General features: G+C 35.2%; 1 pseudogene; it reads right to left on the reverse strand.

Annotated features, from left to right (window-relative positions):
- LOC116095259 overlaps positions 1-6,498 on the reverse strand; it is a 31,015-nt pseudogene extending 24,517 nt beyond the window's left edge.
- Between the last annotated feature and the right edge of the window lie 6,233 nt (positions 6,499-12,731).

The following is a 12,731-nucleotide window of genomic DNA, read 5'->3' on the forward strand; positions in this document are numbered from 1 at the left end:
ATTCAGTCACACTCCTCCAGGACCTAAGATTTATTGAGATCATAAGTAACCCTTGCTTAGTAAAAGAACCTGCCTCCCAACTCAGCTGTATTCCCATCAGCAAGCAGAAATTGTTGCAATCTAATGCATTTATATGTTTTGGTTTTCTTAATTTATTTCAGGCACCTCATTTTCCTGGAACAAGTGCTGTTATTTATGACACAGTGGCAAACACTTTACATTTATAGAGGTTATGAATTTTAGTAATGGTTTTGGTGGCAATTTAATCTGTCCTAACTATGAGGCATTTTACAATGACAATTAAATTATTATTAAAAAATAAACCTCAAATGACATCCTTATCACTTATCAACATATCAAAAGTTTCACTGAGTTGCATTCTTGGTGGATCATAAATATCCCGATGTAGTCTTAGTGAGCCTGTGCAATAAACTTGAGTGAACTTAATTAACTTCTACAGTATATTTAAAAGAAAACTCCTCACACATTTTGATGTCGCGGAATGAAACATTATTTGAAAAGTGGGTTTATTACATTCCATGGTGCACACTGATATTTAATATTTAAAGACTCTTAAATTTGATGTACTATGCTGATAGCTAAAGGGTTTAGTCCTGCAGTGTGGGAGGGTAGAATAGTGAATTTCTCTCTCCATCTCTTTGAGGAGGTTTTTATTTTACTGGTCATGCCCCCATACTCTGATCTATTAAAATCTATGCTCAGAGAAGTGTCAAGGATGTTAATGTATACTTTATCAAATTAATTTTAATGTAGGCTTTCTGAATAGCTAATTCCCAATCTGTGTTCTAAATTGTTACAAAACAACTCGAATCCAAATTAGCAAGTGTACTGCATCTATACCAGCAGATAGTATGTCAGCAAAGTTTCATTTGATACAAATAAAAAATGAGAGCCTTTTTTTTTTCATAGAGAATCTAATAAAGAAAAAGGAAAAGTCACTCTTAATCCATTTCCTGATCAAAACATATAAGACACTGGCTGAAATAGAATTACTTGCTCCAGATCTGCATTTTGATAATTAACTCAGACAGTAATGGGAGTTTCTATTTCAAAACTGAAACTTGACATATGACTCAAACATTGTCTATCTTTTAATCCCAAGGGGCTGTGCACTTAGATGTCAATGGTCAAATAAAACTAGCAAATTTTCTCTTGACAGGTAACAATAGAAAACCTTTTACAAAAATAATAATAGAAAGTACTTATCCAGTAGTAAATGCTAGAGTTTGCCTTCACTAAATCAATTTAGGCGAATTACCAAACATACCATACACATACATACATACATACATACATACATACATACATACGTACACACACACACACACACACACACACACCGCAGAGAGCTAGATATTTTACTCTTTCAGGAATATCAGTGATCACATTTGAGACAGGCTTTACTTATTTTTCTGGGTGGTTCATTCAAAGTTTCCTTTAATGACTTCAAAACTGTTCTGTACCCAACTTCTTGACTAAAAGGCTTTCTGTGTGTCCATGCTTACATTTTAACATGTTTTTTACACATTATATAACACATATATTTTACATTGATAATTTTATAAAAACAAAAACCTACATTTTAAGGTTTTTTTCAAGTACTAATTATTTTTCTTGCAAAAAATCTGCTTTCAAAAATAACTTAACAGATATGAATTATACTTTCCTAGTTTGTTAAAGAAGAGCATTTAACTGGATCATATATAGAGTATCTAGTTCAAACTTTAATAGCAAGAGGTGAAAAGATACAGGTTTCTACATCCCAACTTTGTTTGCTTGCAAACATAATGTAAAAACTACCAAATGTCAGATGCTCTTAACCTAACTTGAGTGATAAGAAATATAGCCAAATTAGTGTTCTTATTAACTATTGTTCCCATAGTTAGTATTGAGTAGTTATAGAAGAGGTGGTAGTGGGGCTTTATCCTTTTTTTAGAAACTTTTAATTCTCTGTAGCTCTTCATCTAGATGTGGTGCCTTATAATGATTCTAAGTTCAGTCCTAGGAATATATATTCAGGTGACATTGAACACACTCACCAGGTGGTATTTACATATTTATATTCTAGCATGATACATTTCCCAATGTGTGTTTTCTGTGTCCTTTACCAAATGAAAAGTCAGCTCTGCTTCTATTTGGCTAGTAAGGGGTAGTTCTAAGCAGAGAATTGTAGATTTCCAGGTAGGTATGAGAGCCAACCAGACTCCAATGCCCAACTTATGGTTCTCCCTCTCTTTCTTCAGCATGTGTTTCCATTTCCAGATCTGAAGCACACTTTCAGTAGCACGATATGTTCTTATAGTTTTAAGAGCCAGATACATTCCCTTAATTATACCAGTTCTTAGAAATTCTATTCTGAGTCCATAACTGCCCAATTCTGCTTGAAGAATCACATTTACATTAAATGCAACTAGATTCTGAAAAGGAAGTAGTGTAGATAAAAGAAATCTGAAGATTTTTTCCAGAAAATGCTTTGGTTGGAAATTCAACTTTGGGCTAATTTATCACTGCTGAGGAAATCCATGAAAAACAACTAGAAAACATGTCCATTAGATCCAATATAAAGCAGCCACCCTAATGAACATCTTAAATATCTACCATGACTTGAAACATGAATATTTGAGAGAGAGAGAGAGAGAGAGAGAGAGAGAGAGAGAGAGAGAGAGAAAGAGAGAGAGAGAGAGGAAGAAGAAGGAGAAGAGGAGAAGGAGGAGGAGGAAGAGGAGGAGGAGGAAGAGGAGGAGGAACAGGGAAGGGGAGGGGAGGGGAGGCAGAGAAGAGGATAACAGGAAGAAGGGAAAAGAAATGAACTTAGTGTTCAGTGATACTTTGCCCCTACAGGCATCTGACTATTTAAAGGGTATATGGGTGGTTGAACTTCTAATGATACAGAGGTGGTTCAGAGGCTTAGGGCTGAATAGAGGAATGTTACAAGAATGAGGTAATTAGAGTTTGAGATCAATCCTCACAGGAAAGAGGGCATTTCTCTTGGAGTTTTTTTTAAAGACTCCATTCAAAAATAAAGATAAATGAAAATGTAAGAAGTGTTCAAAATTACTAGTTTCAAGTTAATACAGTATCATTTGACTTTTAATATCAACCTTTAATTTATTAAAGGAAAATATGCTTTGTCTACAAGGTTAGGAAATCCAAGAAATGGATAATTTCAGCAGGGAACTAAACACCAGAATAATAATAAAATAGAAATTCTGTAGTTTGAATATATCATAATTAGAAATGGAATACATTGAATATATTGATATTAGAAAGAACACAAGAAAAATTTAAAATTGCAAAGGTCAGTCATCAGAAAATAGCTAACCTTAGCCACAAAGAGATAAAAGGTTACAAGGAAAAAATATAAAACTGAATGAAAAATTGTGAAGGGTATTTAGAACAAACAAACCAAAAACTTGTACATATATGCATCTGGAAAGAAAAAACAGAATAGAAAGAACAGCCAGAAATAATACTTGAAGAAATAATTCTAAACATCATTCTGATGAATGACGTCAAGTCACACAGTGGAGAATCACTGCAAAGCTCATCAGCACAGACCCAAGAAAACTACCTTTATATAAGAAACACACGGAAAAACAGGAAAAGAAGAGAAACTGAAGAGGAAAATGAGTTTTCCTCTTGTCTTCAAAGACCAGACAAAAGGCGTTATAGATCACATTTTTATCAAACATCACTGAAGCCAGAAGAAAATTAGGTGATACTTCAAAGGCTGAGAGGAAATAACTGTCAACAAAATTGTGCATCTGCTGGAAAATGAAAGCAAATATAATGACAATTTTTGAAAAACAAAACTTACAGATTTCATTGATAATAGATTTCCATCACAGCCTATATATTACTAAGCAATTAAATGTAATAAAGTAGTAAAGTAGTATGTTGATTTATGAGATAGAAATAACAGCTGTAAAATGTCTCATCAGATTCAATATTTATGAAATTAGAAGACACACAGAAATAACACGTTAAAAAAAAAAACCTAAAATTGTCAAAGACACTTACTTGTGACTTGTGTTCTCTCACAGTTATAAATCTTACCACCATGACATCTCTTTACTCTACTGACTTTCAACAGCCTCGGTTTCACAGGACTGGCCCCCAATCTTCAACACAATACTTTCAAGATGCAGGAGGAGGAAGTTGAATATTACTACTTCAAACATAACTTTTTGGTAAAATCCATGTCTCAAGTCTCTAAATTAACTCTAAAGGATGTAGGCAAATGTATTCTCCTTTTATGTCCTAAAATCAGTCTGAGGAGCATAAATCCTGTCTCTATCAAACAACTGAAGACCCAATTGTGTTTACTTGAGGTGAAATTAGTAAAAGTAGTAACCTTGTTACACCTTTGTTTATACAAGAGGGAAACTAAACTTTTTTGTTGTGGTGGGTTTTTTTGTTTTTTGTTTTTTTGTTTTTTTGGGTTTTTGTTTGTTTGTTTGTTTTGTTTTTTGTTTTTTGTTTTTTGAGACAGGGTTTCTCTATATAGCCCTGGCTGTCCTGGAACTCTGTAGACCAGGCTAGCCTTGAACTCAGAAATCTATCTGCCTCTGCCTCCCACATGCTGGGATAAAAGGCATGCGTCACCACTGCCCAGCTGGAACTAAACTTTTTAATTTTTTTTTTACCACTCACTTGGAAATTATTAAGAAACAAATAAGAAACATAGCAATGCAAGAGATCATCACAGCAGTATTCTCTTCTCAAGGAACAATTTGTTTTGACAAAACAAAAGTTACTATGAATTGCTTACAAATCCAAGATGACAATAAACAGAAGAGACAGAAATAAACTCTTTGCTACTCAAGACATTTTGTAACAAGAGATTCCTAGTGCTTTGAGGTACTTAAACTGAGAAAGACACCCTAGTGACTCATAATGTCAAAATTGATCAATATCTATTTTCGCACATTTCCCAAAATTCTTGTGAATCCACCTTTATGATGGAGATCCAATCCAGAAGAGTCAGAACACTGAATATTTTTACAAAATCAAAAAGATTCAAATGTTATTCTTAAAATTCAGTCTGAGTTACAAAGAAGATTGCTTCTGAAGCTCAAGCAAACTCACAGGTCTCACCTGATGATCAGAGCCCAGGTTGAACAGAAGGTCTCAAACTGAAAAGGAGTCTATTCTTTAAAAAGTGGTGTTTCAATGGTTGATTACAATGGGGCAGTGATATTTCTTTACTGCTTTTGATGTTCTGTGTGGCCTCTAATATTTCAATGTGAATGATAACTGTTGAAAGTATAAGTGTACTGTTTAGAGAGAGTGATAAAAAGAGAGATTTACTCTAGGAATTTGCTCATATGGTCATGGAGGCTGATAAATTGTACAACATGCTGTCTGCAAATTGAAGAACTAAGAAAGTTTGTAGTGTACTTCAAGTCCAAAGACCTCAGAACAAATAATGCCAGTGACCAGGGACTCTCTGTTGAAGGTAATAGAAAATAACATGGCTCCCCTTAAATATATACAGCAAATTCTTCCTTACTTTATATCTTAATTCAAGCTGAGATCTCAACATGATATGCTCTATCTACCTATGCCAGTGAAGGCAGTCTATCTAGTCTTCCAACTCAAATAATGATCTAATCTAGTAAAGCAAAACCTCAAACAAACAAACAAAAACAAAACAAAAACAAAAAACTTGCCAATACTTTGGACATCATTTATCCCAGTCAAGTTGATATTTATAATGTACCATCATGACAGCCTTTCCAAATGTTATTACACTAAGCACTGTTTTGTACTATAGGAGACAATGGGTTCCATGGTTTCTTATGACTTTGTGTCTGATAGTGAAAAGAATATGTTTGCCTGAATATCCAGACTACTTAGAAGACATGCCAAAGTTTCAAGTGCACATGTATTCAAGGTCAGTGACTCAGAGAAAAATATCAGTGGAATAAACGTCTCTGAAGTCTCATACAAGCCTACACCCTCTATAGTTTTATAAATGTAAGACCTTTGGTGATGGAAAAGTCCTTCCATTCCATGCCTATATTTCTACCACCTCACAAAGTGCAATTATCAATTACCATTATGCCAAAACACTACCATACCCCAATCTTGAGCTTTTTTCTTCATATACATACACATGCTGTTGTGCCTACAACTACTGCAAACAATGAATACCCTGTACTAACTATATTTATCTTCCCATCCCCTAAATTCTCAGAACTCCTAGGTACCTTTTATCAACTCCCTAAACAGGTAGTTCTTGTCTTAAAAGAATTAAACACTTCACCACTATTGTAATTTAGGCTAGTTTTATTCATTGTGTTTTTCTTCTTTCATCTTGCTCTCCCTAGTAACTCCTATAACCACCTGCAAAATTAAGACCCAATGTTCCTTAGAAAATTTCCACAATACCTTCACCAAATAATGGACATCTAGGTCACTCTTTTCTTCTGCCAACATTTGTTGGATGTGCTGCTCCCGTAGCTTACATGCCATGTCTGTAATTAATAAGAGTTTATTAAAGTATTGATGCAATTTGCCAAGACATTGCAGTCTGTGATTTTTCTGCATAATATTGGTTGTTATGAACAGTCTTAATATTGGTGCCACTTTTATCTTTGTATTAAAACTTAGGAAACTTATAATTATGAGGTCTAAATAACTTCAATAGGACACCATGGGTAATATAAATTAGATGTCAGATTTAAAGGAGGGTCTGCAAGACTCCAGAGTTCCTACCTAAAATGAAAAGAGGGTTTGGTTTGATCTTATCCACCAAGCATTTATTAGAGGGCAGACAAGTTAGATCCAAAGAAACTCAACTGGATAACCCCTTGCCTTGTTCCTCACTGAAATGTTGTGATCACAAAATGAAATAATGAATTTGAAAGGTTTTTGCAAATGCTAAAGTACTATGCAAATACAAGCTAACTAATTAATGAACTCATTAACATGTTCTCCTGCTGTGTTGCAGTTAGGCCCAAATTATAAATAATCCTCATCTTTCTGGGAACTTAACCAAGAAATTTAGAATAGTAGGAGAAATCTAAAAAGCTGTAGATCTGAAGACTAAATTTCTACAGTTTATCTGAGAATCCTTTCTTTCACCAGGCATAGACAAATTTTCCCAACAAAAAGATGAAAAGATGGATGGTTTCACAGAAATGAGAAATCTCTCTAATATACTCATTAATAGTGATGGTCCTATATACCATCAATGTGCCCTAAATTCTTTGAGCTGGTAGAGTGAGGAGAACCTGTCATTAATGTCTGGATCTTTATTACTTATTTATGTTTAGCAAACATTTTTACTATGTATCAGCACTTCTCTAAGTGCTTTACAAATATTAGCCTGTTTAATCCTCAAAAAGACTCTGAGTAGTTACTGCTCCTACACCATTATATAGATAGAGAGGTCATGCAGGCAAACTGGTGGAAATGGGATTTATATACAGTCTTATCGTGAGTGTGGTGCTTGTAGTGTATATGTGTATGTACATACATGCATGCATATTTGTGTGTGTGCCTTGCACATGTATGCATATGTACATACAACTGCATAGGTTAATGTGTGTGTGTTTGTGTGTGTCTATGTGTATGTGTGTGTGTGTGTGTGTGTGTATGTGTGTGTGTGTGTATAGATGTATATGCACGTGTGTATGTATACATTTGGTGGTCAACTTTCAGCCCTGGGTGTCAGTCTGTCTTCCTAAGTCTTTTGTCACCTTGTTTCATATTGCATTTATTTTTAAGATTTATTTTCTTTTTAAATTTTATTAGTATCTGTGGGGGATTGAGTATTGTATGTGCATCATGTACACAAAGATAACCATGGATGTCAGAAATGGCATCTGGTCTTCTGGAACAGGAGTTTCTGGTGGTTGTGAGCTTTCTGATATGGGTGATGGAAAGTGAACTCTGGTCTTCTCCAAAACATAATCAAACTTTTAACTGCTAAACTATCATTCCAGCTGTCCTCCTTCTCCTCCTTCTCTCTTATGATACAAGGCTTCTAACTGTTCTGCAGTTCACCAGTAAGCTAGACTATCTGACCAGGAAAAGCAGGCCTCCTATCTTTTCCTCACAAATATTAATATTCTAAGCAACCAATGCTTTCATGTGGATTCTAGAGAAGTTAGGTACTTTGATTGTTAGGGCAAGCACTTAACTGGGTAAGCAACAGCTCAAGCCTCTTTCTCAATTTTGAGTCTGTGTCTGGGAATCTTATCTCATACTACCTTTCTCTATATGTCCATATAATTTATCTTTAAAAACCACCAGCTGAATCTTTCACCAGAGTAATTCTGTGTATAGGCACTTACACAATGCCTTATTTATTAAGTACTAGTAACATGAAAGCTACTGTAAAAAAAAAAAAAACCCCATTGGGTATAGTATCACTGTCTTCATGGGGCATATTTAGAAGAAGAAACTGTATTTTAGAGGCTTGGTTCTCTTGCTGGCATTCTGCCCATGGAGGCAGAAGTTTCTGAGTTCAAGTACCTGCAATGTATAAGAGGAGAAGACTAGAATAGAAGAGTAATGTGAACCTTTGTTGCACTCTCTAAAGGAGCCTGAGGAGCAGAGATAATGTCAATCCCTTTGACAGATGCTCTCTCATCAACAAGTTCTAGACTCAAGTATGAAAAAAGAAGAACATTGTTCACTAACCAAGTTGGATTTCAACATTTGAAAAAAAAAAAGATCTCAGATGGGTACCCTGTTTAAACAGAGGTATTACTTGGAAAAATTGGAATCTGAACAGAATCGTAATGCTGTAGGGTCTTTTTTTTTTTTTTAATATGCAAATTTCTCCATTCCCAGTTTCCCCTCCAAAAAACAAAAAAACAAACAAAAACAAACCCCTGTTGCCTCCCCCCTCCCCATGCCTGTCACCCCGCCCTCTCCCACTTTCTGGCCCTGGCATTCCCCTACACTGGGGGCTGTAGGGTCTTTTACCAAATCTAGAATATGGTGAGCTAAAACAAGCACCAGTAGGAAAGGTTGAGATCTTATTATACCGCTGGAGAGGTTTGTGCTTATTTGGTGCTTTCATCTAATTCACTTTAATTTGGTTTTGAAAGAACACACTTTCCACTTACCATATTCTGAGAGTATGTTTGCCCAAACTATTCTAAAAGTTGCAATAAAAAGCCAATTTCTGAACCAAGATTTGACTGATTCTAAAGTCAAAGTTTAATCTACTATACAGAACATGATTTTCTATGTTATGTATCTGTGCACATGAGTGAATATTTATAATTAATAAAATAGTAATTATCAGAAAAATTCATCTATTATCTCGCTACTCTAGTAAATCAGCCAGTTTTTTTTTCACATTTCCCATGAGGTTTCATAATCTCATTATAGATAGTTATGGGATTTATGCAGTTACAGTTTCACTAAATTTCTATGTCAAATCTGGAACCAAAACTTAATAACTGCATAAATAATAATTCCATCAAAAGATACTTAAACATGCTCTTTATATTCTCAGAAAGATGTGTGTCTAATACAATTCCTTTATGCATAGCATGGTAAAGAATTTCTTCAAATAAATAACTGAGATTTCTTATAACTTATGAAATATCAGTCAAAGTGGTAGGGTTTTTTCCTAGACTTAGAGAACTTCTGGACTGAGTAAAAATAGAATTGACAGGAGAATTAAATGTCTCTCAAGAACTCAGTGGCTTCTCTCCTCTCTCTGTGCAGAAAATACAGAGAGAGCTGAGGATGCACATCAGCCCATGATTAGACTAGCTAAAACATGTTTAAAAAAAAAAGTTTAGAATTTTTATCAGGATCAACAACTGATGATTACAAAGATTTTGAGCACTTTAATAAATACTAAAGGTGCATCCCCACTCTACTCTCAGATTTGCATCAAGCATGGAAAAAAATCAGGTCGGGCTGGAAGTTGAAAGTCAAGGGCCTTTATCTTTGACTGACATGTTAGGAAGAGATACGTATTGTATGTAGTTAAGGAGCTCAATGAAGTAGAGGTACTTACCCAAAAATCAATGAGTAAATATAGGAGATTTTCCAAAGATGTAGTTGCAAGATTCACAGGTAAAGAGAAGTAGAATGAACTACTTAAATTTTGTTTCTTCATAGACAGGCAAATGAGCTCAATTGTTAATGGAAACTCTTCCTAAGTCCAAGAGAGACAACTAATCCCTGGATCTTCATTTTACGCTTCTTCCAATATGCTATGCTACTATCATTGATAACACTAATGTACTTGCAAGTTAGATAAGTTAGATAAAGTTACATCAAACATGAAAAAGTTCATTTCCAATTTAAGCATGATAGACGACCATTTCCAAATTGTGGGTGTCTTTCTTTTCTCTGGTATAATTAGATGGCTTGACCATCTAATCTGTTACACTATCTACCCCACAGAATCTTAAATTGGTTAGAATGAGTCCTGAGTCTTTGCAGATGAATTGTTGTTGTGGTTGTTGTTGTTTTATTTTTGCCATTGGTAATTAAACTGCTTTCTACTGAAAAACTAATTTGCCAAATTGAACTTGAGCAAATTTTTAAATTATCCAGATTCTGGTTGCACATTATCTCTTTTTATTTCTTGTTTGTTTTTGTTTTTTAAAAAATTTATTTATTAACTATGTGTAAGTACACTGTGGCTATCTTCAGACACACCAGAAGAGGGCATCAGATCTCATTACAGATGGTTGTGAGCCACCATGTGGTTGCTGGTATTTGAACTCAGGACCTTGGGAAGAGCAGTCAGTGCTCTTAACCACTGAGCCATCTCTCCAGCCTCCCATTATCTCTTTTTGTAAGATTGCTTAAAGCATCCTAGAGATAGAAGATGTGAATTTTTCTTCCTAACTAACACAAAACACCAAAATGAAATTAACTGTTATCACCCAATGATGTTATGAGCATGTTTAGTAGTTTTATTCTACTTAGCTCAGGGAGTGGCAATATTAAGAGGTATAGTCTTGTTGGAGGAAGTACATCACTCTGAGACCCTCCTTATAGCTGACTAAGGGCAGTATGGACCTGGCTTTCTTTGCATGAAGATGTAGAACTCTCAGCCGCTACAGCACCATATCTGCCTGGACCCTTCCCTCTGTCTTGCCATGATGATATTGGACTGAACCTCTGAACCTGGAAACCAGTCCCAGTTAAATGTTGTCCTTTTTAAGTGTTGTTTTGGTCATAGTGACTCTTTAGAGCAATGGAAACCCTAACTAAGACAGTATGTGAAAGGAAGTCCTTACATCGTCCTGTCCTCAGGAACCTGCTTGGATAGACAAGATAAAACTGAAGAATTACAGTCACCATAAAACAAAAGACTGAAGTTTCAATGAAGCAATTGTTGACAAAGGAGTTTTTGTAAAATTCGTGGGAATAGTTGAGCCGTCATAGAAGAACTCTTCTTCCTTGCATGTTTTCTTGATTTCTGCAGAATATTTGCTGCTAGAGAGTAGATGGGAAATTATCATTTAATGGATACAGAATTTCAATTTGAAAAGATGAAAAAAATCCTCATAGATGAAGAGTGGTGTTAGTACAATGACATGAAAAATATCTTCAATTTTATCAAACTAGACTCTCAAAAATGACTCAAGTGGCAAACTTACGTTATACTTTCTATACTAAAATTTATAGAGTTCTAGGACTGTCTTTTTATCCAAGGGGCATATTATCTTGCCACCTCTCAGATCCATATGAGTTTACAACAGACTGCATCTTCTGGCAAGTGCTGGCCCCTTCTCAGCCTTGGTGTTTCATCTCCCTTTCCTTCTAGGCTTTCTCTTCCCCTCTAGCCAAGCCTCCATATGGTATTTCTGTCACTCAACCCAACACTTCCCTCCTCAGTCTTTCTCTTTCTTCCCAGTTCACCTAAAAATAAATTGTCTGTTTTTGGAATCTCAAACAGAACATGAAGCATCTCTCTCTCTCTCTCTCTCTCTCTCTCTCTCTCTCTCTCTCTCTCTCTCTCTCTCTCTCTCTCTCTCTCTCTCTCTCCCTCCCTCTCCCTCTAAGTACAAAATTATGCAGAAAGCATCTTCAGATTCACCAGTTTCTGATCTTTAAAATATTAAACTCTGGATCTGATAATGGCTTTCATCTCAAATACACCATACCTAAGTAAAAGCTTAACTTAAAAATTGTTACCAGGGGTATATGAACAGGTAAGGTAATAACATAATTGAATACAAAAGTATCTCAAATAAAACACATCCACAAATTAAATAAGAATGTTTTCCTTGCAGCTTGTTGAGTTTATTAGTTTCTGCTACCTACCTTTTTATGTGCAGCTTCAAAAGAGATTTCAACTGGCTCTCTTATATACATACTCCCTCATCATCTGCCTATTAATAAGACTTTACCATGTAAAACAAGCTAGACAATTATGATGCCCTAGTTGGCTGTAGTTAAGACATAATTGGATGACTATGTTCAATTCTGAGTATGATGTTTCTAGAAAGAAAAGGAAAAAGGGTGATACACTAGATGTAGATCAAAGGAAAGAAAGACAAAGGATGAAAGTAGCTTGAAAAGTGAGACAACATTAGGAATGCAAAGGTAATTCTGTGTATTTTCAGCTAGGAATGCTAAGGTAATTTTGTATATTTTCAGCTCAGCACAAATGGAGCTGGGTGATAAGAGAAAGCTCCTGATATTTTAGGTCTTCCTCTGGCATTGTACATTATATGGAGGGAGGAGAGAGAGAGAGAGAGAGAGAGAGAGAGAGA

This window comes from Mastomys coucha, unplaced genomic scaffold (genome assembly GCF_008632895.1).
Source record: "Mastomys coucha isolate ucsf_1 unplaced genomic scaffold, UCSF_Mcou_1 pScaffold18, whole genome shotgun sequence".
NCBI lineage: Eukaryota > Metazoa > Chordata > Mammalia > Rodentia > Muridae > Mastomys > Mastomys coucha.